Source organism: Panthera pardus, unplaced genomic scaffold, assembly GCF_024362965.1.
Source record: "Panthera pardus isolate Hobbes unplaced genomic scaffold, ASM2436296v1 HiC_scaffold_25, whole genome shotgun sequence".
In the NCBI taxonomy this organism is placed as follows: domain Eukaryota; kingdom Metazoa; phylum Chordata; class Mammalia; order Carnivora; family Felidae; genus Panthera; species Panthera pardus.
In genome coordinates, this window is record NW_026526821.1 from 1,575,844 (window position 1) to 1,599,956 (window position 24,113).

At 65.1% G+C, this 24,113-nt stretch overlaps 1 long non-coding RNA gene across 2 annotated transcripts; it reads left to right on the forward strand.

The window, feature by feature from the left end:
* The first annotated feature begins 11,467 nt into the window (after positions 1–11,467).
* LOC109253433 (uncharacterized) lies at positions 11,468–14,640 on the forward strand. Of its 2 annotated transcripts, none has more exons than XR_008417669.1 (3): positions 11,468–11,813; positions 14,194–14,283; positions 14,440–14,640. It is a non-coding gene; the product is annotated as an uncharacterized LOC109253433 (long non-coding RNA). The 2 variants fall into 2 exon arrangements; XR_002074389.2 differs by lacking the exon at positions 11,468–11,813 and adding an exon at positions 12,093–12,223.
* The last annotated feature ends 9,473 nt before the right edge of the window (positions 14,641–24,113 follow it).

The following is a 24,113-nucleotide window of genomic DNA, read 5'->3' on the forward strand; positions in this document are numbered from 1 at the left end:
TGAGCCCCAAACCTCCGGCTTCTCATCCCACAACCAGCGGACGGCCCCGGAGGACGAGGAGCCGCCAGGTCCCAGCCCTGTAAACACCCTTTTATTCTGGCTGCGAAGCACGGGGAGCGGGGGGGCCCCGAGGACCCCCGGAGCCCAGCCCTCCCTTCCCCTCCAGAGAAGGCCCTGTAGACCGAGTGACTGGCCCGGCTCTGACCCGCCTGCCACTGTTCCAAACAGAGCAGGATGTGACAAGCTGCCCCGGGCCAACACTGTCACTCCCGTGTCGACTCTGCGCCCAACACCGTCGGGGCACCCGGCCCTTCCCCACCCCTTTGACACCCTACGGCCATGTTCACCACATCTGAAGGAATCTCCCCCAAGTCACAGACCTTCTGCTTCCGCATGCTTCCCCTGGGGGGGTTGGTCCCACCGCGGCCCTCGGCCGAGTCAGTCCAGCCCCGGCCTGTCCAGGCCCCTGCTCGAGGCCGGGACGCTCCGGGGCTCGAGTCCAGAGCCGCCGATCCTTGTCCGTGAGCAGGGGGGAGCTTCGAACTCGCCAGGGAGCACAGCAAATGTGGCCTAGGGGTTTCAGCCCCAGCACCAGGCACGGGGTTGGCCGTGGGGTCTTGGCTGGGTTGTCTCGGGGAGCGCAGACCGAACCCCTGCGTGCCAGGCACCGGGATGCTGGCATCCCATTAGAGGGCACTGGGCTCGGGACGCCTCCCTGTGGCCATTCTCCTGGGGGAGTGGATGTCCAGCCACCCGCTCTCGCACCCCCGCACGGCCTTGCCTGGGGAACGTTCTGGCAGCTCTTTCCTGGACGAGCGACTACCACACGTGACGGCGGGTTTGGGGGGGCTCGCTGGGTCTGTGTCTGCAGTGGGGCTCCAGGGGGAGGCGGTCCCTGTCTCTTTGACTCAGTTGCCCAGTGACCGTGTTAACTCAATTTGGCCGATTTTCTGCCTTCCGCCACCCCAGCATCCCGGGGTCTCAGCCTCTGTCTGGGGCTCCCGACTTCCCCACGAGCCCCTGGACGACCCATGGCTCAGCCCAGGTGCCTCTCAAGCCCACCCTCCCAGGAGCCCCCCGCCCAGCTCAGGCCCTGCCACTCACCTCCACCAAGCAGCCTCCGGAGCCCCCGCAGCCCCTTACCCCCACCGCCTGCTCTCCGGAACTCTGACCCCGGGGCCAGAAGGAGGCGCAAAGGGACTGAGCCCAGAGGACTGCAGAGAAAACAGACAAGGCCGGTGCCAGGCCTTCGCCACGACTCACAAACGCATCACCAAGTCTGCGTTTACATGCGCGATGCGTCCCGCCAGAAGGTAAGCCTGTCCTGGGCAGGGACTGCGCCCCAGGCCTGGGCTGCAGGGCCCAGCAGAGAGCTGGGCCCCGAGTTCCGGTGAATGTACCATTTGCCAGAAAGGCAGGCCGTGGCTGGAGCCGGGTAGTGGTTTTGTCCGAACCCCTCCCCGGCCCTTCTGCCTCTCCTTCCGCTAGGGCACGAGAGACCGAGGCTGCAGCTAAGACACTTTGTGCATTTTATGAACAAAACAATTAAATAGGTTTTAAAACATCTGCTGACGGAATTGTCCCATACGGGGAAGTACACTCAGCATTTTTGAAGCGGCAACTGATACTGGATGTGGGGGATCACTGTGGAAAACACCAACGGCCCTGTTAAAATCGATAGAAAATTAGACGCTATGAACATGCACTAGGTGTCCAATTAGTTATAATTGGAGCGAACCACCGTGTAGACGAAGGCGTGGGGCGTTCGCCAAGACGTGTGGCTGGCGTCGCCCCGAGAGGTCCCGGTGGGGCAGCGACACCACCAACGCGAGAGCCGGAGGACTGTGGTGCTGCTGGCACTGCCCCCAAGTGCCCCCCGGGGCCCACGCAGCAGCTGGCACCTCTTCCGGGAAGCTCTCCGGCATTCGGTAAGGGCCCTGGACTCAGCAAGGACTCAGTGAGCAGCTGAGCTCCCCGCACAACCTGGGCCGCACCGGGCTGCCCCTGTACCCTAAGCTGTCCCAAAGTCTGACCCACCCGTCGGGGTCTCTCGGCGGGCTTCCTCGGCCTCTCTGAGCCTCAGTTTCCCCATGTGGGAGGGCCAGCCACGCCCTGCCCATAGCCGATGTCAACCCAAGCCCTGTCACGGCGGTCACCGCCGTCCCGGCTCAGTGAAAGGCCCTGGCCATTGTCCCTCAAGGGCGGCGAGCAGCGTCTCTCTCCCACGCTGCCCCACAGCCCCTGGCCCAGGACCCCAGGGCACAGCGTTCACTTTGGGCAGAAACCACACAGACTCCTCCAGAAGGAGGTGTCAGTGGCCCGGCACACTGAGCACTACAGCCCGAGTCCTAGAGAACAGGTGGCACCAGCTTCTGCTCAAGGGCAGCCAACAGCCCAGACAGACCTGCAGCTAAAGACACGGCCCTTGGAGGTCACAGAGCAGAGACGAAGCTAAACTCCCCCAGCCCCACAAGCACATACCCACCCAGGGGCAGCCCCCCAGCCCCCCAAACACACACCCACCCGGGGGCGACACCCCAGCCCCCCAAACACACACCCACCCGGGGGCGGCCCCCCAGCCCCCCAAACACACACCCACCCGGGGGCAGCCCCCCAGCCCCCCAAACACACACCCACCCGGGGGCGGCCCCCCAGCCCCCCAAACACACACCCACCCGGGGGCGGCCCCCCAGCCCCCCAAACACACACCCACCCGGGGGCGGCCCCCCAGCCCCCCAAACACATACCCACCCGGGGGCGGCCCCCCAGCCCCCCAAACACATACCCACCCAGGGGCGGCCTGTGGCCGCGACAATACCTTACACAGCTAACAGATCCCTTCCCTCCACCAGGAGTTACCAACAACTCACATCTGGATGCGTCTGGTGTTTTTTACTATGAAGCTTTTAAAATTTAAACATAAGTAACCTAATATATCTCCAGCAGCAACATTACCTATTAGCACTCAGATTCACCACTAAATTAATTTTTAATTCCAAATTTTGGTTAATTATTAAAATAAATAGCAAAGAGCGACAGTTGGCCCCAGGAACGGGAGCAGCCCGGCCAGGGCTGTGCCGAAGGAGCCTTCCCGGGGATTCTATTCGGGCTGCGGGGTCCTTACAAAGGAGTCTCGGGGGAGACCCGCGGTGAAAAGGCAAAAGCAAACCCCGCCCCCAGACATTTCTCATTCTCGCGACGCTGACCCAGCCAGGTGCCACACAAGACCCGCTCGGCCCAGTCCCGTGACTTTTCTGTCTATTCAGAAACATATGTATTCTTTCTCAACACTGATAAAAGTTTAATACGGAGTTGCCCGGGTTTTTAATAAACTTGTCAACAAAAGAGCAGGGCAAATTGATGGGGCCCCTCCTAGAGATAAATTTCACCGCAAATAGACCCAAAGAGCATGGGGACAGGCCGAGGGGGAGGCACGATGGTTTTGCTGTTCTTTGCAAAAAGTGGTAAGATGGATTTTTGTGTCTTATTAGCTCACAGATAGGGCCGGGGTAGAAGCTGGTATAATTTCAGGAAAGAAAGCCGCTTGGCTGAGAACCAGATCCGAGAGCCCTGAGGTCAGGGGACAGTGGCAGCTCGGGAGCAAATTAGCAGCCAATGTGCTCGGAGATAAGAAGAAGCCACCAGGCTCCGTGGTCCCTCTCTGGAGTCCCCGTCACACCCCCTCCACCTGCAGAAACGGATCCCTGCAGCCGCCAGAGCCCGGAGCGCAGGGACGCGTGCTTCACCGGGTCAGGGGGATCAGCAGTCTACCGTGGGAGGCCTGAGCTGCGCTAACACAGACTGCGCACGTCCAACCCTAAATTCTGCCTGCTTGGCGGGGTCTTCCAACAGCGGAGACGTGTGAAGCGTAGCTACCCGTCTCCAGGCAGGGAGTGGCACCCCGTGCTTTGCGGGGTATAAGCAGGCCCTTTTATTCCCTCACTCAAGGTCACCTGCTCCACTGGCTGCAGAGCGGTTTGAAATTCCACCATTAGAGATTCACTTCTTGGGCCAAAGGTGGAAGGAAAGCAGGTCCTCCTGGGAAGCTGCTGGCCTACCAGCTATGGAGCCTTGGGGCAAGCTGTTGTGTGCAGCACAGGGGGCCATGGCCAGGGACAGACGAGGAGGTATAGAGGGGACTCTGGCGACAGCGTCCACGCTGCGGGACAGAGCCCGTGGGAGCCGGGCCAGGTGGCTCCCCGCCCTACCACACATAGCCCCTAGGCCAGAGTTGGGGTCCTGGCCCTCTTCACCCCTCAGTGCCCTTGGAAATGGACGACGGGAGGTCTCCAGGTCCTGCCTGGACCTGGGGCCCACGAAGGGGAGAGGCGAGGAGGGCACAGGGCTCGGAGCCCCCCCCACCCCACCCCAGCCTGTCACTGCAGCCGGCACTGGGGTGGTGGGCAGGGTGCAGGGAGGCCGCCTGGGGCCTCCCCTGGCCCGGAGTCATCTGAGTTCAGCCTCTCCAACAGGACAGCTGAGAATGTGGACTATTTATACCGGCCAAGGCGGGCAGGCGGCCGCACAGACACATAGCCCAGTAGCCATATGTGGGCATGACCGACGGCAGACAGGCCTGCCAGGGGGACAAGGACCCAAAACAGTGTGTCTGTCCTGGGCGTCCTTCAACCTCCAGATGTCCCCCACTGAGCGCCCCCCCCCCGTATCACCCCCAAGCCGTGACAGGTTCCCGACAGCTGCCTTCCCCCACCCCCACCACTCAACTGTTAAAAATACTCTGGTCACTGAGCCTCCCGTCCTGCGGCTGTCCTCTGTGCCCCAAGCTAGCCATCTGAACCCGTGGGGGCGACCCCAGACTCTCAACCACCAGGTCCTTCGGGGCTCCACTCCCCGGGATGGGGAACAGCCAGAGACCTGGCCACCCGGCTCTCGTGCAGTGGAAACTTCTTTCCTTCATTCTCTCCCTGGGCTGGGCACCAGGGGCCTGGGAGGTGCCTCGGTGCCCAGTGTCCCTGGCCCCGTCCCACGCACCCGGTCTCACCCCCAGCCCAGCACGAGAAGCAGACCTGGGCCTCTGGAAACCTCGGTGGGTGGCACCGATGGCCAGTGCCCTGCCACGTTTCAGGGCCGGTCGCCCTGAGTCTCTACCCCAGGAGCAGCTGCCGGGCTGCCAGAGCCGGCCCTCTTGTCCCTGCCCTTGAGACGCGCAGCCCTGCATGCCGCCTGCACAGCTCTGCAGCAGCCTGCACTGCTCGGGCCACCGCGCCGGTGGCCCCTCCCCGCTGGGCGGGCTGGGCCTTCCCGGGGTCAGAGCCAGCCTGCGCCTGGGAGCGCTGAAGGCAGTCCCCACCGGGGAGCCAGGAAGGCACCCAGGAGCAGCCCCAAGCCGGGGCCAGCCAGGTCCAGGGCCTTGTGGGGCCGGGTGAGAGAATCCCCAAGCAGGATGCAGGCGGGAGACGGCAGGAGCTCCTGGGGGGCCACCGGCGCTATGCCGGGGGCCCCTCCTCTTGCCCAAAGTCACGCCAGCCTCTTCCCCTCTGAGGCTGGCTGCTGGCGGGCCAAGGGCAGCGGGGCCAGGCCAGGGTCCCCCAGAAAGCCACGCGCTCTCCTCCCCGGGGCCCCTCTCCAGCAGCTCGGTCCCCAGGCCTGGCCACCCTGAGGAGCAGGGGGCGTCAAAGGCAGGGAGCCGAGCGGCAGCGAGCGGAGGCCCTCTGCAGTGGGACGTGCGGCCGGCGAGCGAGGCTGAGTCAGCACAAAGCCGCTCTCACGGAGGCTACCCTTTATGCTAAGGTGGCACAATTAATGCGATCGCGCCGGCCCCGCCCCCGCCCGCCGGCCCCGCCCACTTCCGCACACGCCCCGTCCACTTTCTGCCCCACGAGGCCTCCGGCCTCCAGGCTCCAACGCCCCGTGCTCTGCGCTGGCCCTGAAGAGCGCTCGGGCCCTCCCGGTTTTCACTCAGGCCGTGGGGGGACAGGGATTTGCAGTTCCAGCAATGTCCACTTTGATTGACTGGGGCTGCGGCAGCTCGACCATCATCCTGCAGGGCAGTCCGATCATTTGTTCTTTAGCGCAGCGTTTTTCACGTGAGATGGACCGTTTTCAACGAGACTCCTAAGCCCTGTTCACAAATGCCTTCACCAGCCCTCCCCCCTTGAAAACCTCATGCAGGGAAGGGCTTTCCCGCCGGTGACGAGCACACCGCCACACCAGAGGCACAAGCACCCCTCCTTGGAAGCAGGTGCCACAGTCCACGTGGCCAGCTGGCTACAGACAATTTGTGGTCGGCACGAGCGCGGGCACGCGGTGCGACGGAGCTGCCCCAGCCTCCCGACCCCCTCGCACGGCAAAGGTCCATTTGGAGCGTGGCTGGGTTTGGTGAGCCGTCCCCTGGAAGAACGGAACCGATGACACACTGACATGAGTGTCACGATTCTCGGAGCTGCCGTTTCTACCTCAGAATCTGGGGCCTGCCACCGGCCCGCAATCCACCCAAGTGTCCCGGAAACCCAGGAGCCCCCCCACTCCTCACTCTTAGAGCTCAGAGAAAGGGGCACCGCCCCCCCCCCCCCCCGACCTGGGTTTCTCCCCACGACCTCACAAAGCCCACGTCCCCAAGGTGGCAGGCAAGCCCTAAGAGGGTGGAGCTCTGACCCCACCCAGGAACGCCCCGGGCCCTCTCCCCCTGCCAGGGCCCCAGGGCCCCCCGCGGCAGCCCATCTCTGCTGGCGGGCCATCCCGGAAAAGAGCTCTGGGCAGAGGACACACACTGTCCTGCCGCTGTCTCCTTCCCCCACAGAAAGGCCCAAAGACCCAACTCGGAAGCCACGCTTGCTCTGGGCTCCCTCCCTGGCTCCTTCCCCGGGAAGCCAAGAACTAGGGCTTCCCGAACAGAAAATTCCAGCCGCCCCCAAGACTCCCATCGGGAGGCGTCCAAGTGGTGCCCGTTCTTAATTTGGCCAATCAAGAGAAGGGTGGCAATTTACAGCTCTCTCCCTGCGAACTCCCTGGCTTTACTGCTCAGTCAAACCTGATTCCAAAACACTAATGCTTTTATTTAAACACCACATCCTGCAATAAAGCCCTAATGTGCAGCGGGATGCATCTAGGGGAAGAGCCGTGTGTCTGCGGCCAGCCCCGGTGGCCATGCGCCCTGCTACTTCCCTCCCTGTGGCCGGAGCCGGAGGCATAGGGCAGAGATGACCTTCCTGGGGACGCTGGGCACTGACCCCTCTGGGCCCCGTGGCTGGAAGGAGGGCAGTTCCCAAGGACAATCCTGCCTCCCGGACATGCACGCCATTGGAGTGGCCCTCGACTACGGTGTCCCCCCCGCCGACCCCCCCCCCCCCCGGCCCAGCAGCTGGGAGCCACGTGCGAGCTTGGAGCCGCCCATGTCTGCCCGTCCCCCGGCTCCTTGGTGGGACCTTAGTGTCTCAGGGAACCCAGCTGCCCCCAGACCCAATGCTCCCAGCAGCTGGAGGAGGCGGCCTGCTGGCCTGCCCCTCCCTGTCCCACCCCCATGCAAGAGCCGCGTTCCTGCCAAAGGTCAGCGTGTGGGAGGGGCTGGGGCACCTGCCGTGGGCCCCAGGCAGCAATGCCAAGGACGCCCAGAAAAGCAGAGATGACACACACATTGGAAAAATAGCCCTGAGCCCGAGGAGGACGTGCCCTGGGCAGACACGCTGGCCTCACCCCACTCTGAGGGCCAGACACTGGCAGAGATGCTTGGCCCCTGCCAGCCACCCCCCTCCCGCCCCTGCCCCGGGGCCCTCTGCCCTCAGCCTCCCCGGAGGAGGACCAGTGCCCTGGAGACCGCCTCTACAGAGGCTCTGCCCTCATCTCCTGGGCCGTTACCACCCAGCCCCGGGGCCCACAGGACACCCCGGGCTCTTCTCCTGGCAGGGGCCGGGGTCACACGCGGACATGGAGAACAGCTCAGGCTGGTGTAGTGGTTTGGGGCAGGACCAGCTGAGGAGAGGGGCTCAGGGCCGGCCACACTCCAACCCTGCGGTCTCTGTCTTCACCCCCACGGGCTCCCGAGGGGCCCTCGGGGTCCAGGGCTTGGGTGTTTTCAGGCAGGAGCGGGGCCTGGCACCATGGGCCTTCTGACCCTGCTTGCTGGTCCCCGGGGGACTGTGCGGCGGGGTCCCCGCCTCACAGTACGGCTCCTGGGAGACAAGGAGGGTCTCCACGTGGCCACAGGAGCCCCTTCCCTCCTCCCTTTCCTTGCCCCGCGTGACTCCCTGACCCTGAGGGGACTCCCTGCGCTTCTAGTGGCCGTGAATAGCTTTCTGCCCCTACCTCACAAACAGCCCTTTCTACTGGCATGTGACCCCTTTCAGGGTGTCCAGAAGCGATGGCCCGGAGCCCCAGGCACCCTGCGTTCCCAAGCCAAGGCCCCCACCCCCAGCCCTCCAGCCCCCGTGCCGGATCCCACTCCTGCCCCAGGGCCCCCACCCCCAGGCCTCCAGCCCCCGCGCCGGACCCCACTCCTGCCACAAGGCCCCCTTGCCTCTGCCGCAGTCAGCACGTTGAATATTTAATGTCTGATGAACGCTTCCACCTGCTGACACAGGCAAAGTGACAGAACAATGCCGGCAGGGGACAGGGCCGTCCACTGACGCCCAGGCGGCCTGCCACGGAGGCCTCGCCCCGGCCACAGCCGCCTGCCCGGCTGTCTGTGTGTCCGTCTGTCCCCCGGGCGGCCCCGCGGGTGAGAGGTCCCCGCCTGAAATACATACTTCTTTACATTCCATAGCTTAGGTCCATATGGGCATATAAAGAAGTATGTTTCCCAAGCAGGTAGTTCAATGAGTACAGTCACGTGGGCTCCGGGAAGGGGAGGCCCCACGGAGGCCACGGGGCGTCTGCCCGGAGCCTCGCCTGTGCTCGAGGCCCCACGCCCTCCAGCTCTGACCTGCCCCCTGCCCTCAGGGCTCCCCCTCTGTCTGGGGCTCACGGGAACGTGCACACACATGGTCAGGAAGGGCAGAGGCAGAAACCCGCTCGAAGTCTCGAGAAAGCCTCCCTCGCCCCACAGTTCTCTGGTTTTGCGTCAATGGAACAAGAAAAGCAAGGACCCAGGCTGTCACCTCCCACCCTCACCCCGGAGAAGGGATGCGCCATTTCCTCTCAGCACCCCCCCCCCTCCATCTGGGCACCTTGTCCCGGCCAAGTGCACGGGGAGGCCGGAGCAAAGACACTGCAGCTCAGAAGGAGCCCACCAGGGGCGATCAGGGAGCCGGGTGGCCAGAGTCTGCGGGGCGCTGGCACCACTGGCCGCGAGCCCAGAGGGGGGCAGCAGGAGCCCCCGAGAAGTGGACAGGCCTTACCTGGGCAGCTGGCGGGCAGCTTGCTGGGCTGGTCCCTGGTGGTTCTGCCTCCCAGGAACCAGAGCCCTCAAGGGCAGGGCTCGGTCGGTGCCTCTGTCTTTGAAGACATGTGTGACAAGGGCGGCTGCCGGGAGCTGCCGGGAGGCGGCCCTCGCCTCAGCCAGCCCCTTGTGCCGGGGGGTGTGGGGGGGGGGGGTGCCGGCCCAGTGGGGGGCAGAGCCGACTCCTGCTCCCCTCTGTGGCTCCCTGTGTCCCTTCCTCGCCTCTGTCTCCCTCTCCCCTCCTGGCACGTCACGCCCTCTGCCACGGCCCCCAAGAAGAGGCTGGCACCAGCGAGCAGCTCACACGGGTGCCGGGGCCACCGAGCACTGCCACCAGTTTTGGCGATGTGGCCCAGGGGCGCCTGGCTCCTGTGGCCCGTGCCCGGCCTCCACCGGGCCTGATCAATAGCAATTTACTGTCAAACGCAGGGGCCGCCTTCCCGTTAATGAATTTCCCGGTGCTCACCAGCTTCTAATGAACCCGTTAAAGAGGGTTTAAGTAAACTTAGCAAGTGGCGAGCTAAGCACTTTGGAACACTTAATTGTATCGATATTGTTGTCACTGCATCTCAGAATGTCCCTGTGATAGAAGCAGCCCCTCGTCCCCATCGCCTGCCTTCTACGGCCGCCCCGAAGCCAGGAGTCAGAACCGCAGAGTCTGACAGAGAGTGGTGTGACCTCTGGGTCAGGTCCCCGCCACAGGAAGGGGCACTAACCTTCCCCCCCCAGCCTGCGCCCAGGGGCGTCAGGCGTCCGTGAGGGGAGGTCTTGCCATCGCCAGGGTGAGTGAGGCCCGCGGATGGGGCAGTGGGACGCTGAGGCTGTCAGGTGCCTGCAGAGGGAGAGAGCCGGGGGGCAGGCAGGCTCACTGGGGGCAGGAGCCGGGCTGGGCACAGACAGAGGAGCTGGGCCCAGGGTCCTGGTGTGGCCGGACGTGGCCCCCGGGCCTGAACACACTTCAATTCTATCAGCGAGACAAGGCCGGGGGTGCCCCCGCGCGCCCCTGCCCACCGGGCAGCCCACCTGTCCTGTGCAGACGGGCCCAGAGAGGGTCGTCCGGACGCTGCCGTCCCCGGGGCCGGGCTGTGTCTCAGCAGAGCCTGCAGCACGGAGAGGCAAGTAAGCAATTTCTCCAGTCCCTGGGCTGTGGTGGCTGCACCGGGGACAGCCAGGCTGGAGTTTTCCGTGGGGCTGTGTGATCTGGGCTCCAAGAGGCCCCCCCACCGACAGGAGAGAGCCACCCTACAGAAAGACACTGAGGAGCGACGTCCCGTCGTCCCATCTTCGTGTTGCTGCTCTCGTCTATCACCTTCACGCAGCCCGCATGAGAAGGGCGGCCGGGGCACCCCCACTCCCCCCTGCGTCCCAGAATGTGCCCTCGAGACCCTCGCACGAGAAATTTCCCTGCCAGCCTCTGACAGGTGAGGCCTCAGAGGCACTGCTCAGGCCGGGGACCCTCCCTCACCGCCCTCCCCATGCCAGGCCTTCACACAGGCTGCATCTGGGACACAGAGGAAAGTGGGGGGCTCCAAAGGGCAGGAGGGGTTAGACTAGGTCCGGCCAGAGTCCCGCGAGCTTCCGCCCTGCCCCAACACGAACCCCGGCCACTTTTCAAACAGTTTCCCATCCTGTGAGGACAGTGGGCAGTAGCCACCTCCAAGGGACCCCACGGTGGGGGGGGGCAGCGGGCTGGCACCCTGCCCGGCCTCGCCTAGCGCTCCTCAGCCGCGATTCCACCCCCCCCCCGCCCCGCCCCCAGCCGCGTGGAGGTCATGATCCCTCGCAGAGACCCCTGGCTGCTCCCCACCCCCGCCCCATCCCCCATCCAGCCCCCAGTCTCTGCCACATATGCTCCCCGCGGGGCGCACCTAGCATAGGGTCCCTCCACCCCCCCCCCCACCATGGGGGCCGTGACAACTACAGAAGTCTAGTGTCCCAGCCTGGGGCGGCCACACCGCCGGCCTGGGACCCCCTGCCCCAGCATCTCCACCGTTAACGCTGCAAGTTCCAAGGTAAGTTTAACCACACTCCCAGCGCCCAGCTTTGTGCCTCGGGGCAGGTTCATCGCGCCCTCCCCACCCCCACCCCCGGCCTCCCCCCTGGCCCCCCCCCCCGGACCCCCCCGCCCCGGCACCAGGACCCCCGTCCGCCCCGGGCATCTGGAGGCAGCTGCTTCCTTGCAAAATGCCCGCATGTCAAAGTTCGTGCATCCCGGTTGGACGCGCCCTCCCGGCCTGCTGGCTGCTGGCTCTGCAGTTTTCCAAATGCGGACGGAGCCGCGAGCCAGGAGAAAACTCCAAAGCGCCCCCGCTGGAACCACGCGGCCCGCCGCCCCGGCTCCCACCCACCGGCAGGCACACCCCCACCGCGGCGGCCGGCAAGTTTGTGGGGCCGTCCGGGCCGGCTGAGCAGGACTCACCGCGGAGCCCCTCCAGCCGGGCTGGCGACAGCGGCAGCGGGCGCAGGGTCGCGGCTCCCGGTACGATGCGCCCGCGTGGCTCCCAGGGAGATGCTGCAGCCGTGGCGGCACCATCCACCTTCTCCCGGAGCCAATCGCGAATGCAGGGGTGGGGGAGGCCAGAGCTCCCGATGCGTCCGCACTTGGGGGGCGGGGGGGGGGGGGCAGGCACAGGGAAAGAAGACACCACGCACCCCCCTCCGCACCGGCCCTTCCCCCAGCCCTCCCGCAGCCGCGCAGACTTAGCTGGAAGGGAGATCTTGAGAGGAGAGAGGGAGAGAGAGAGGGAGGGAGGGAGGGACCGGAGGCGCAGGACTGGCGGGCGATGCAGAGTTACGGAGGAGCCACCTCGAGCCCCTGCACCTTGAGCCCTCCCCGCGCTGGGCTGTGTCTGCAGACGCTCCCGCACCCCCAGCCGGGGTCAGCGCCAGGTAGAGGTCAGGGCGGAACAAAAGGGGACGGTCCCGTGGGTGTGCAGGCTCACACATGCACACGGCCCTCCGCCGAGCCTCCCGCAGGCGGGGGAGGGGAGGGGATGGGAGGAGAGGGCTGACCCGAGGGGCCGGAGCGGGCATGGGGGCCCCCCTCGGGTCAGGAGCCCGCCTCACCTTTGCAGTCCTTATATACCCGGCCAAGCATCCCAAACACGCGGCCCCGGCCAAGTGGCCCCCTCGGGCTGTGCTCCCTGACCATATTTAGTCAAGCAGGGGAAAAAATAGCCTGTCAGCTGGGCCTCGGCTGGCCGGCCACCGGGAACAGGGTGGGAGCACCAGCGCCATTGACGGCCGGTCCTGGGCCCCGAGCTGCCGTCCTCGGCCCCCTCCGGCCCCTCCCCACGGGCCTCCCACCGGCTGTCCCTGCCCTGCCGTCCCCCCCTGCTATTTTTAGCCCAGCCCAGGACAGAGGGGCCCTCTTGCAGCAGGAGCAGTGGCCTCCCGGGCCACACAGCCTGTTCCGGGGGTGCCCGGGGGGAGACCCAGGCGGGGAGGCCGGCCGCCTCCGCCCCGCTCTTGGCCTCCGGGGACGGGGCCCCACCCAGGCCACCCAGGGTCCCACTTGGTGCCCTTCTGGCCAGAATTGGGGCCCAGGTCAGGTGATGACAGAGCCACCGGGGTTTCCGGAGGCTCCCAAGCCAGCTCTGAGTAATGAGGACCACAGGTCACCTTGGACAGAAAGCCAGGCCACCCAGCTCACCACCGGGTACCCCAGGCCCGCAACCGGGGGGCACGCGCTAGTGGGGGATCCTCGTGCACACTCTGGCTACGCTCAGAGCACCCCCATCCTGGGTCCGTGCCACAATGATGTAATGGGCATGTGCTGGGCACGGCCTGCAGGGGCCTGTCCCCACGGGGCCCGGACGCGGAGGCCAACTGTCCCCCACAGCCGTGTGAGCCGCGTGGGCCTCCTTGTCTCCCCGGGGCCCCCAGGACGCAGGACGGACCCACTTCCCTGAAGGTGGGGGGCAGGGCCCACACGGGGTGCAGAGGGCTGCTAGCTTCACTGTCTGTGGAGTCCTGGCCACTAGAGTGCAGGCAGCAAGATGTTCTATTGTCCCAGAAAAGCCATGTCACAGACCTCCCTGCCTCCTGTGCCTTGAAGGCCTGGCCCAGCTGCGGGCGTGGGGAAGGGGTGTCCACACTTCTCGGGGCAGACTCCCATAGGCCCAGAGCTGCAGGGTCCCAGCCTGGGGGCAGGGTCTGCGAGGACCCCCACATAGGGACAGGGGCGGGCAGGGAGGGACATGCTGGCAAGCAGTGGCCACGCAGGCCCAGGAGAGTGGGCAACGGCACGGGGTGGGGGTGTCAGGCAGCGGGGGGGGGGGGGGGGTGCGGCGCTCCCAGAAGCTCTGAGCGTCTGGGAGCCCCCACGTGGAGATGTCAGCGGGGGGCAGTCAGGCCCTGCTCGCAGGCCTGCAACCCCAGTTGAGGGGGCCTGGGTTCGTTCACCCAGGGGAGGCGGGGACCCTGAGAGGTTTCAAGCTTTGGTCGAAGTGCTTTTCTGAAACCAGCCGTTTGGCCCCCCGACAGTGAGGGGGTGTCTGCAGTGCCCCTGCACATGCCCCTGTCCCCTCGGTGGGCAGGGGTGGGGACAGGAGGGCGTCTAGAGCTTGGCCAAGGAGGTCAAGGCAGCCAGGCCCCTAGGTGGGCGAGGGAGGGTGGCGTAAATGACAGTAAAGACAGTCCAAGGCGATGGGGGGGGGAGAGTGCGGGGAAGAGACCCCACCATAAATCACCCAGATAGTCACCCTCCCGATGGCAGCCCGGCACGCACAGACAAGGGCTGTCTCTCCCTGGAAGAAAGGCTGGTTGGGTGGCCAGTGCCCAGGGGTCCCCAAGGTCTCAAGGACAAAGCCAGATGACAGGGCACTCTATTCATTTATCCACAACACCGGCATTTCCAGGTATTCCGGAAGCTTCCGTGTGGATTATGTGTGGATCTTCAAAGCATCACTAAGAGGCGGGCCTCCTGTCATCCCCCACTTGGCGAGAAGGTAGGAGCAGGTCAGAGGGAGCAGACTCGCCCGAGGTCCCAGGGCAGGGGTGGCGCTGGGCAGTGGCCCCCCGCTGTCCTCCAGAGCCCCTTGCCCGGAGGGTCAAGACAGACCCGGTGCCCTCTGCGTCGGATGCTGACGGAACCCCCACCCCAGGGAGACCGCCACATGTTGGAGACACGTGGAAGGTGGCAGGTGTTGCCTCTTGGTGTGTGCGGATGAACCCAGCAGCGGCCAGCAAGCCCCACAGCCCGCCTCCCTCCTTCGTTCATCAACAAGAGCCCAGGGGCCTGCCTGGCACCCGCCGGGGCCACGGAGGCCGGGCCACGCACCATCTGGGGGAACGTTCCAGCACAGGCAGGTGCACTGCCCTCACCAAACGGGGCCACCTGGCGCTGTGGCTGCCGAGGTCTCGAAACGGGGCCAGTGCAACCGACCCCAACCTTGGATTTGATGTGATTTAATTAATTTTGGTTTCAGTAGCCACATCCGAGCAGCTGTGCTGGGCACGGGCGGCAGGGGTGTGGAGTCAAATAAGCCTGTTCGCGACGCTGCGTGCTGAGGGGCTCCGGGAGGGAGGGTTTGGGGGAGGGATGGGGGGGGGGCCTGGGTGGCCATGTAGGTGAGAGGTCAGGGAGGCTCCTGTGGAGGCTGAACAGGGGCCCAGGGGGGCACCCAAGCCTGGCCTGCCCAGGACAGCAAGGGTGGGCAGGCGGGCCGATGGTGGCGCTGCTCTGGCGCAGGGGTGAGGGTGGGGCTGGCTGGGCCGTCAGGAGCCCCAGGCCACCACGGCTGCCGCTTGGACCCACGGGGCCACGTGCAGCGGGGAGAGGCACCGAGGTTCTGGCCGGCTCTGGAAGAGCCTGCCCTCCAGCTCTGTCGCGGCGTGGAGGGCGGTCAGGCAAGCGGACCCCAGGAGGACGGGGCGATCTCCCGGGAGCGAGAAGGGGGGTGTTGCAGAGGGGAGGCGAGAGTGGGCGCGGGGCTCAGCCCCGACGGGAGGGCCTGGAAAATGGCCCGTCCCCGCCGGAGCAGGAGGCCCTGAGCGGGCGCGAGGAAGGACACCCCTGCGCAGAGGCTGTTGCAGACCCCAGAGGAGGTCCCCAGGGGCCCGCCTGGGGGTGAGGAGTCCCCGGGGAGGGGCCTCTGGCATCCGGGCCGGTGGCAGCCGTGCGGTTTCCGGGCCACGGGGCCTCTCGCCCGTTGAGCTGAGTGGAGGGCGGAGGGGCCACTGGAGACGAGCCGTTTCCTGGAAGCTCGGACGACAGTAATGGAGCCGGGAGCGCCCCCGGGAGCAGTGGCTTCTGACTGAGAGCTTTTCCTGGAGCGCCATCCCTGGGGGCGCGGGCCGGGGTGGGGGGCGGGTGGGGGGGGCGGCCCTGGTGTGCAGCCCCGCCCTGGGGAGACAGAGGGGTTGCGGCGTCCCTAAGGCCCCGCCAGGTGGCCCCGTGAGGTGCGGGAGGGCGCCACGGGGGGGGGGGGGGGGGGGCCGGAGAGGCGACTCCCTGACTCCCTGAGACTCAGCTTCCCCATCGGTCAAGCGGGGCCATGGCCCGTGGGCGTGATGAGGCCGAGCCCCTGCACGAAGCCTCAGTGGGGTGGGGGGCAGGGTCAGTGCTGCGGCGTTAGCTCAAGAAAAGCCCCCCAGACAGGACTGTTGTATCCCTCACCTTCCTGTCTTCTGCACTCAGAGGATCTACTGAAGGAGTGAACGAGTGAACGAGTGAATGACTCCATCAACAGGTCCTCGATACATCTGCGACTAGACTGGGGCAGTGAGGAGGCACGTGGGGGCCGGTGGGGAGGCACGTGGGGGGTGGGGAGGCACGTGGGGGTCGGTGGGGAGGCACGTGGGGGTGGTGGGGAGGCACGTGGGGGGTGGGGAGGCACGTGGGGGGGTGGGGGAGGCACGTGGGGGTCGGTGGGGAGGCACGTGGGGGGGGTGGGGAGGCACGTGGGGGTCGGTGGGGAGGCACGTGGGGGTCGGTGGGGAGGCACGTGGGGGGGTGGGGAGGCACGTGGGGGTCGGTGGGGAGGCACGTGGGGGGTGGGGAGGCACATGGGGGGTGGGGAGGCACGTGGGGGTCGGTGGGGGAGGCACGTGGGGGTCGGTGGGGAGGCACGTGGGGGGTCGGTGGGGAGGCACGTGGGGGTCGGTGGGGAGGCACGTGGGGGTCGGTGGGGAGGCACGGCTAGAACCATGTTACTGTGTGTTCAGTTTTGGGGTTAGAGGTGAGGCTGGGGTCTGGAGGGGGTAGGGGCAAGGCAGGGCCAGTGCCCTGGGAGGATCAGGCCACAGTCAGATGTGGGGCTCCCCTGACCCCTGCCTGGGTGCCTCTTGTCCCCCAGCTATGTCCCTCTAACGAGACTTGGCTTTTGGTCACTTTGTCCACAAATCTTTAAGTAAAATGAAACGAAACCTAGGTTTTATTTTAAAATTTGGTGTGTACTTTCAGACCGCGGCCAACACGCCCTGCCACGGCCTCTGTTAAGGTAAGCGGAGCTCCCCCAACAAAAGCGACGGGCGGAGGACTGGACGTGCGGGTGGCCAGCAAGCCCACAAAGAGATGTTCAGTGTCATCGGCGAAAAGCAAGTCAAAGCCATGGCGAGACACCATCTCTCACCCACCAGGACGGCCGCAAAACCAACAAAAGCCGAAAACCAGAAAATAACAAGGGTCGGCGAAGACGAGGCGAAATTGGACGCGGAGACGTCGCAGGTGAGAATGTAGGACAGTAACAGCGGCCACTGCAGAGCGAGGTCTGTGGCTCCTGCAACGTGCAAACCCCACCCACCCACCCCAGGCTCGGCCGGAAGAAAGAAGGCAGGGACTGAGATGCACCCCACCCCCCACCCGCGTCCCCCAAGCGCAGGAGCCCAAAACCACCCGACTGCCGTCTGTCTGTCCGTCTGTCGTGTGCTGGTTGGTAAATCCGACCACAGAAAGGACTGCGACACGGGGGGAGGTGAGAAAACGAGACGCCTCGGCTGCGAAGTGTCCAGAACAGACAGCACAGGGAGGGCTGGGGGCGGGGGATGCCCCGCAGACTGGCCGCTTAATGGATGCCGGCCTCCTCTAGAGGGTGAGAACGTTCTGGAACGAGGAGGGGAGGCTGCCCAGCACTGTGAGTGTGCTAACTTGCCGCTTGGCTATTCACCCTAAAGTGTCTGGGGTTTTGTTTCGTGATTTTCGCCTCAATAAAAAAACAGCAAAGGTAAGTGGAGGCCAGGGTCAGACGCACCCCTGTGTCCCCACGGTCCCCCAGCACCTGGAGTCGGGGGCTGCCCCACGCTGGGCACTTCGGCTCTCCCAGCGCCCCTCCCGTGAGGGAATAAATGTGTGTTGTGTTAACGCGTGTGGCCCTGTGTTACAGCACTGCCTGTGCCCCTCGGTCCAGGAGACCCTCCTAGCTGGACGGGGAGGGGCCCAGCACGGAGGACGAGCAAGCCAGGGGCAGTCGAGGGGGTACCGTGACCCCAGAGATGCCCACATGTTGCTCTGGGAGAGCAGGGACCGGCTGCTGTGGGTCAAGAAGACCACTGGGCTGGGGAGGGGTGATTGGTCAGCACTGCTCACAAGCAGGGGGAGCCCGGGAAGGGCTCATCCGGCTCTTGAGGGAGGCGAGGTGCCCAGAGCCTGCCCAGCTTCCGGCAGCTTCCTGTGCCCTGGGCCAGCGTGGGGGCTGCACGAAGCCAGCATGGCCGTCGGAGACCGTGGTCCCTGGACTGGGCCTGGCCTTGGTGCTCCAACACACACGCACCACGTGCACACAGACACACGCACACACACTCACGTGTGCACACAGCAAAACAAATGTGCATACATCGCCATAATGGCAGCGGGAAACCCTCCCTGACAGCTCGTAAAGAAGTTATATTTCATTGCCATGATGTCAGCAGAGAGCAATTTGTTTCCAGAGACGTCGCATCCAGAATGGTGACAGCTTTACCATCATAGAGGCGTGGTTCGTGGTTCGTGGCTCGTGGTTCGCTTCAGGGGGCCTGGCCCATGCGGTGCACCGGGGGCCTCGGGAGAGGCTCGCGCCGGGTGGCCTGGGACCTGCCCCGTGATGCGGCCCCACCAAACACCGAGCTCCGGGGCAGGAGGAGGACAGCCCCAAGGGGTGAGGCGAGGCAGGAGGGGAGCTGCGGGGTCCGGGCCGGTGCCCTCCCCGGGGGCTCTGAGGCTGAGATCCTGTTGGATCAACTCTGACTTCTCCCCCCCTCACCGTCTCCTCTGGCCCCTCAGGCTGTCATTGGGGGTGACAAGGGCTGTGCCGGCCTTGAAGCCTGTCCGCTCTTCAGGACTCCCATGGACCCCTCTCAGAAGGGAAGGAAGTTTAGCTGGCACGGGGCCCTCTGAGCCTGCCCCCTGCAACCCTTGACCTTCCCCACAGATGCACCCAGAAGGCCCCGGGGAAGTATCTTCTGGATCAAGAAACAGATTCCTATTTCTAGGGAGAAGGAGGCTCCTGACCACAAAGACCTGGAGACTGGGCAGGGGACAGGGTGAGGGGACGGCCCAGGGGCCATTTCTTTCTTCTTTTTTAACGTTTATTTTTTGTGTGAGAGACAGAGAGAGAGTAAGCGATCGAGGGAGGGGCAGAGAGAGAGGGAGACACGGAATCCGAAGCAGCTCCAGGCTCCAAGCAGTCGGCACAGAGCCTGATGTGGGGCTCAAACCCACGAACTGTGAGATCGTGACCTGAGCTGAAGTCGGACACTTAACCAACTGGCTGCATTTTAAACGTGAAAACTCAGCCACAGCAGGGATGCAGCCCTCAGAACAAGCTTTCAAACAGGAGCACATCTCCACCGACAGACATCGTCACCCAGCAGAACTGGGGGACTGCCTGAAACCCCCCAGGGTGGGCCCCGCCACCTGCTTGTACACATTTCTCCGCTTCTGCGGGCTCCACCCCATCGTGGTCATTACTTGGTGGTCCCAGACCCTCTTCAGACACCTCTGAGGCCGTGGGAGACCCGGAGGGGGCCTGACCTGCTCTCCCTGGAGCTTGGGGACGTTGGGGATGGCCAGAGCAGGATGGACATCACCTTGGTGGCCAGGGGGCTGCGGCAGGTGGGGGCCGGCTCGGCTGGCTGCGGGCCCTTTGGGCTGGGAAGGAGCCCGGATGACCCATCACCCGGTGGCAACTGCGAGCAGGGGGACACGATGCCCAGCATCACGGGCTGCCCGCACATCCACCAGACTTACTCCGCCCGGCACCAGGGAAGAGGGCCCAGCTCTTAGGGACGCGGAGAATAGACAGGAAGCCCTTGGTCTGGCTGTTTCTGTGGCCTGGAAACCTTCTCGCCACACCTCACACCTTCCTCTTCTTCTGAGCTGGGCGGAGGCCCCCCCCCCCTCCCCCCCCCCCCCCCCCCCCCCCCCCCCCGCTCTCTGCACAAAAGGAGACCCGGCTTAGCCCTCAGCAATTCTCCAGATGCATCGACAGAACCGCCTGCAGGAGAAACGTCTGGGACCACTTAGCTTCGAACGCCCTCACTATCGGAAAGGAGGCCGCGACCCCCGTCCAGGAGAGCCAGCCTCGCTTTCCTGTGCACAGACTCCGGGGAAGCGGTGCAGGACCCGCGTTTGGCAAAGCGGACTCCCCGGGTCCGATGTCCGGCTGCTCCCCTGCCGTCCCAGCCCTTCCCACCCCACTCTGGTGGTGCCTGAGGGGCACCCGTTCCCTGCCCCTCTCCCCCTCGCTGGGACTCAGCTGAGGAGGTGGAGGAGACCTCAGAGGACCGCTCCTCTCCAAGGCGGACCCCGGGGCGCCCCTGGGGTGCACGGTTCCAGCTGCCCTGCCGGATGTCCGAGGGCCACCGGGGTCCCGGCTCTGGTCACACAGGATCCTGCGGGCAGGCACCTGGGCTCCCAGAGCAGGCGCAGTAGAGGACGCAGAGGGCAGGGTCCTAAGAACGTCCCCAGAGCCCCTGACTGCCTTTGACCATCAGCACCAGGCTGCCACCTGCTTGGCTGAGGTCTCCTGGGGGTCTCCTCCTCGTGTCCACGCTGGGAGCACGGCCAGGAGCCCCGGGATGAAGGGTGAGGCTTATCTCTCTCCACACGCTGTCACCAGAAGCCGAGGGGTGTTGATCCAACAGGATCTCAGCCACAATTAGCCTGTTCCCTCATTCTTGCCCTATAAAATATCCATTCTGAGATTGTCATAAAGGTGCTTTAAAAAAAAAAAAAAAAAGGGGGGGCCAAGCCCGTTTGGAGCAAGGAATCAGCTGCCAAGTGAGTCCCACCGCAGAGACTGTGGAGATGCTGCCCCCAGATGGCTTTTCTCCAGGGCCAATGTGGGTGCTCTCTGGGGTTCTGTTTAATTTGGGGTGGGGGTTCTTGTCCCCTGCATGTAACATTTATAAATGTCACTGCGTGCTCCGGAAATGCTGTGCATGGGGACAGTGTCCCTGCAGGGGGTGGCCGGGCCCCACAGCCACGGGAAAGGTGTGCCAGCCACCCACGGGCCACAGCCCCACCTCCGGGCCCGCGTCAGACACAGGGGGCTCGTGGCCACACCCCTGCCCCAGGACCCACATCGCGCACACGGGGGTCGGGAAATCGGGGTGCCATCACAGGGCCAGGCAGCCGGGCTCCCCCAGAAGTCCTCCAGGCGGGGCCCCCGTGGCGCCTGTGGCCAGTGTATGTCCCCTTCCTCATGGAGCCCTTGGAGCCTCAGAGGTTGCTCCCTCCACAAGGAGCCCATCCCCGGAGGCCAAGGGTAGTTTCCTTCTCTTTCGTTATCCCTGACTTTTTCAGGAGCGTTACAGTGGCCTGCCCACTCACACAGGGCCCACGGGGCCAAAGGGGTCCTGGCCCAGCCCCAGGACCCCCAGCCGCTCACAAATCTCCATCTCACCCAGAACCCCATCCATCCACCTCAGTCCCCACCTCAGATGATGGCGGCGGTGGTGATGGTGGTGACGGTGTGTCGGGCTTCTGCTTGCGTGCTGAGAGGCTGCCCCTGCCTTGCCCCCCAGGTCCAGCTCCCGCCTCTGCCTCTCATTAACACGAGTTGGGTGGGCACCTCCCGGCCCGGCAGGCAGGTCTTGTTAGGAAGTGAGGACCCCGCTGACCTTCACGATCGGACCCTACGTTCCCCCGGGGGTAGGTATCCCAGCGCCTGGCCTAGGGCAACCCCTCCTGCCTCCCGTGCTCAGGGCTCCCCCTGGCTGGGTCCCCAGAACAGAACCTACCGAACGTGCACCGGCACGCACCAGCCCGAGCACACCCCGACAGCCGCCTCTTGCCCGGGCTGCCACAAATGGAATCCACCCCTCCTTCGCCTGGAGCACCCCCGCTTGCCTCCGCCCCCGGTTTCTAAGCAGCCAGAAATGGAAGCCCCAAGCCTGGGGGTGGCCACACCGTGGAATGTCTGGAGGACGTTTTGCCTTCTTGACAACACAGACTTTCCTGATCCCGGCTTTGCGGACATTGAGAACTAGCCTGCCTGAAGGGAGCTGTCCCGTTTAACAAATGGATCTCGGCTCGGTCCTGATGGATGCCTTTGCCTGATCGTAAAACTCCGGAGGAAGTCAAATTCGGGTTCTCAAAACCTTGGAGATATTCCTTGAATTTATTATGTGACCTGATAAATTATTGAATCTGCGTCCTCAAGTAGCTTTAACAGGCACAGCAGGCCGGAGACACCGAATGTCCCCTGGATGTGGGGGACCTGCCAGCTACAGTTTAAGGTTCCCACCAGAAAACTCTTCTGGGAACTCGGGCTCAGTATCCGAGCATCCCAGGGAAGCCCTTCTGGGGTCAGAGGGCAGCAAAGCCTGAGAGGTCCCCTAGGGCGGCCTCTGGGACCCTTCCATCTCCATCAACGCAAGGTCGTGGCGTTTCCCCGGCCAGCCCTCCCTCCTGGGGAACGAGGGCTCAGAGTCCTCAACTTCCTTCGCACACACACCTGTTGGTGGCAGAATCCGTCCCCCTCGAGTGCACACCTTGTCATCCTCTCCCCTTGAGCAGAGGCAGGGCCCGCAGGGAAATCACTTCTGAGATTAGGGCACTGATCAGGCCACTGCAAGTTCATCAATGAGAGCAACCTGCTGGGTGGGCCTGGCCTAATCAGGCAAAGCCTTCAAAAGGAACAGCATCGGAAAGACGCCATCCTGATGGTCTCAGAGAAGGAAGCCAATGGCAAGGTAGCGACCTACCTTTGGGGGCCACGTGGCAAGGGCCTACAGGTGGCCCCTGGCCCACAGCCGGACAACAAGGGCCTCAGTCCTACACGCACAAGGAACTGAACGCTGCTGACGCCCTGAACGAGCCGGGAAAGAGGCCCCGAGCCTCAGAAGGAAGCCAGCCCCAGCCGGCGAGGTCGGGCAGAGGAGCCGGCCACGCCGCGTGGGGCTCCCGCCCCACAGAAACTGCGACATGATAAACGGATGGCACTTTAAGCCGCTGGGCGTGTGGTGGTTCGTTACACGGCATCGAAGACGGAGGCCAAGTGAACCCCAAACTGTAAAATGTGGGCGCGCGCCGCTCACGCCACAGGGGCCGGCACCTCTGCCCGACCCGGGGCAGCCGGTGCCCCTCCTCCACCCTCCCACCCCGGGCCGCGGCCGCGCCCCCCCTCCGGGGGTCTCCCGGGCCGGTGCTCAGAAACCCCGCGACGGACATGCTCCCGGCTTTCTCACGCAGACGGCAGGTAACGCACGTCCCGCTCCTTGCTCCACGCTCTGGGCGGCAGTGCGATCCCGCCCCGGGGAAGGCGAAGCCGGGGGTCGCGACTGCCGCTGCCGGTTCCATCCGAGGGCAGGCGCCGGGACCCCCGCCCCCTCCCCGCCTCTGTGCCCACCGGCCTCACAACCCCTTCCTGGAAGCCTGTGCAGCTCGTCGCACCACCCCCCCCGCCCCCGCCGCCTCTCTGCTCAACAGGGACCCTCGTCCTCACAAGACCCCTCCCCCGGGAAGCGACCCCGCCTGGATGTGAGGAGGCGACATTGGCAACCAGCTGACTGGTGCCGGGGTGACTGCCTGACGGACAGAGGAGCTGGCGGAGCCCCGGAGGTGGACAGCCTCAGCCCACGAGCGGGGCCGCGTGGGAGGGGGGACTGCACCCACCGTCCGGGACTGACCCCAGCCTCCCTCCTGGGCTCCTGCCAGCCCCGCGGCAGCCTCTCTGAGCCCCACGAGTGACCTTCGCCAAGGCTGTGAAGCCTGCGGCCAGCTCCGCCGAAGCATCGCGCCTTCTCGGTTTATGAGCTCTTTTTATTGCCCAGTCAGTAAAAACCTTCTGATTATGTCACTGCGGAGGCAGTTGAATGCCAAAAAATATAAATTTCCTTCTGTCCGTCATGACCCCTCCGCCTCCATGCTGGCCTCCGTTCTGGTTCCTTCCCTGTGCTTTCGTGAACTATCGAGACCCCGCCCCTGTGCCAGCTGCCTCCAGGCCCGAGGGCTGCTTCCTCAGCAGGGGAACCAGAGGAGGGGGCGCAGACTGGGGCGGAATCCAGCCCCCCCCAGGAACCAGGGGCTCCCGGAAGCAGCACCGGCCTCTCTTCGAAGGGCCCCCCCGTGCTCCCTTCGTGCGGACAGAGGCAGAGTGCACACTCACGCGTCCCCTTGTTCGGGAGACATTTGCGGAGTCTGCCCTGAGCTCCTGCTCTGCGGGGTGCTGGGATAGGGCACCCAGCCTCTCGGGGGCTCTGACTCTCCTCCGTGAGTCAGCGGTCACCACGCTGGCCCTCGGAGGAGGGGCCTAGCACAGAACCGGACCCAAGCACCAGCTCGGACCCAGCCCAGGCCTCCTCCAGAGAGCCTGGCTCTGAACCAGCAGTGACGTGGGAGCAGAACGAGGTGGAGACA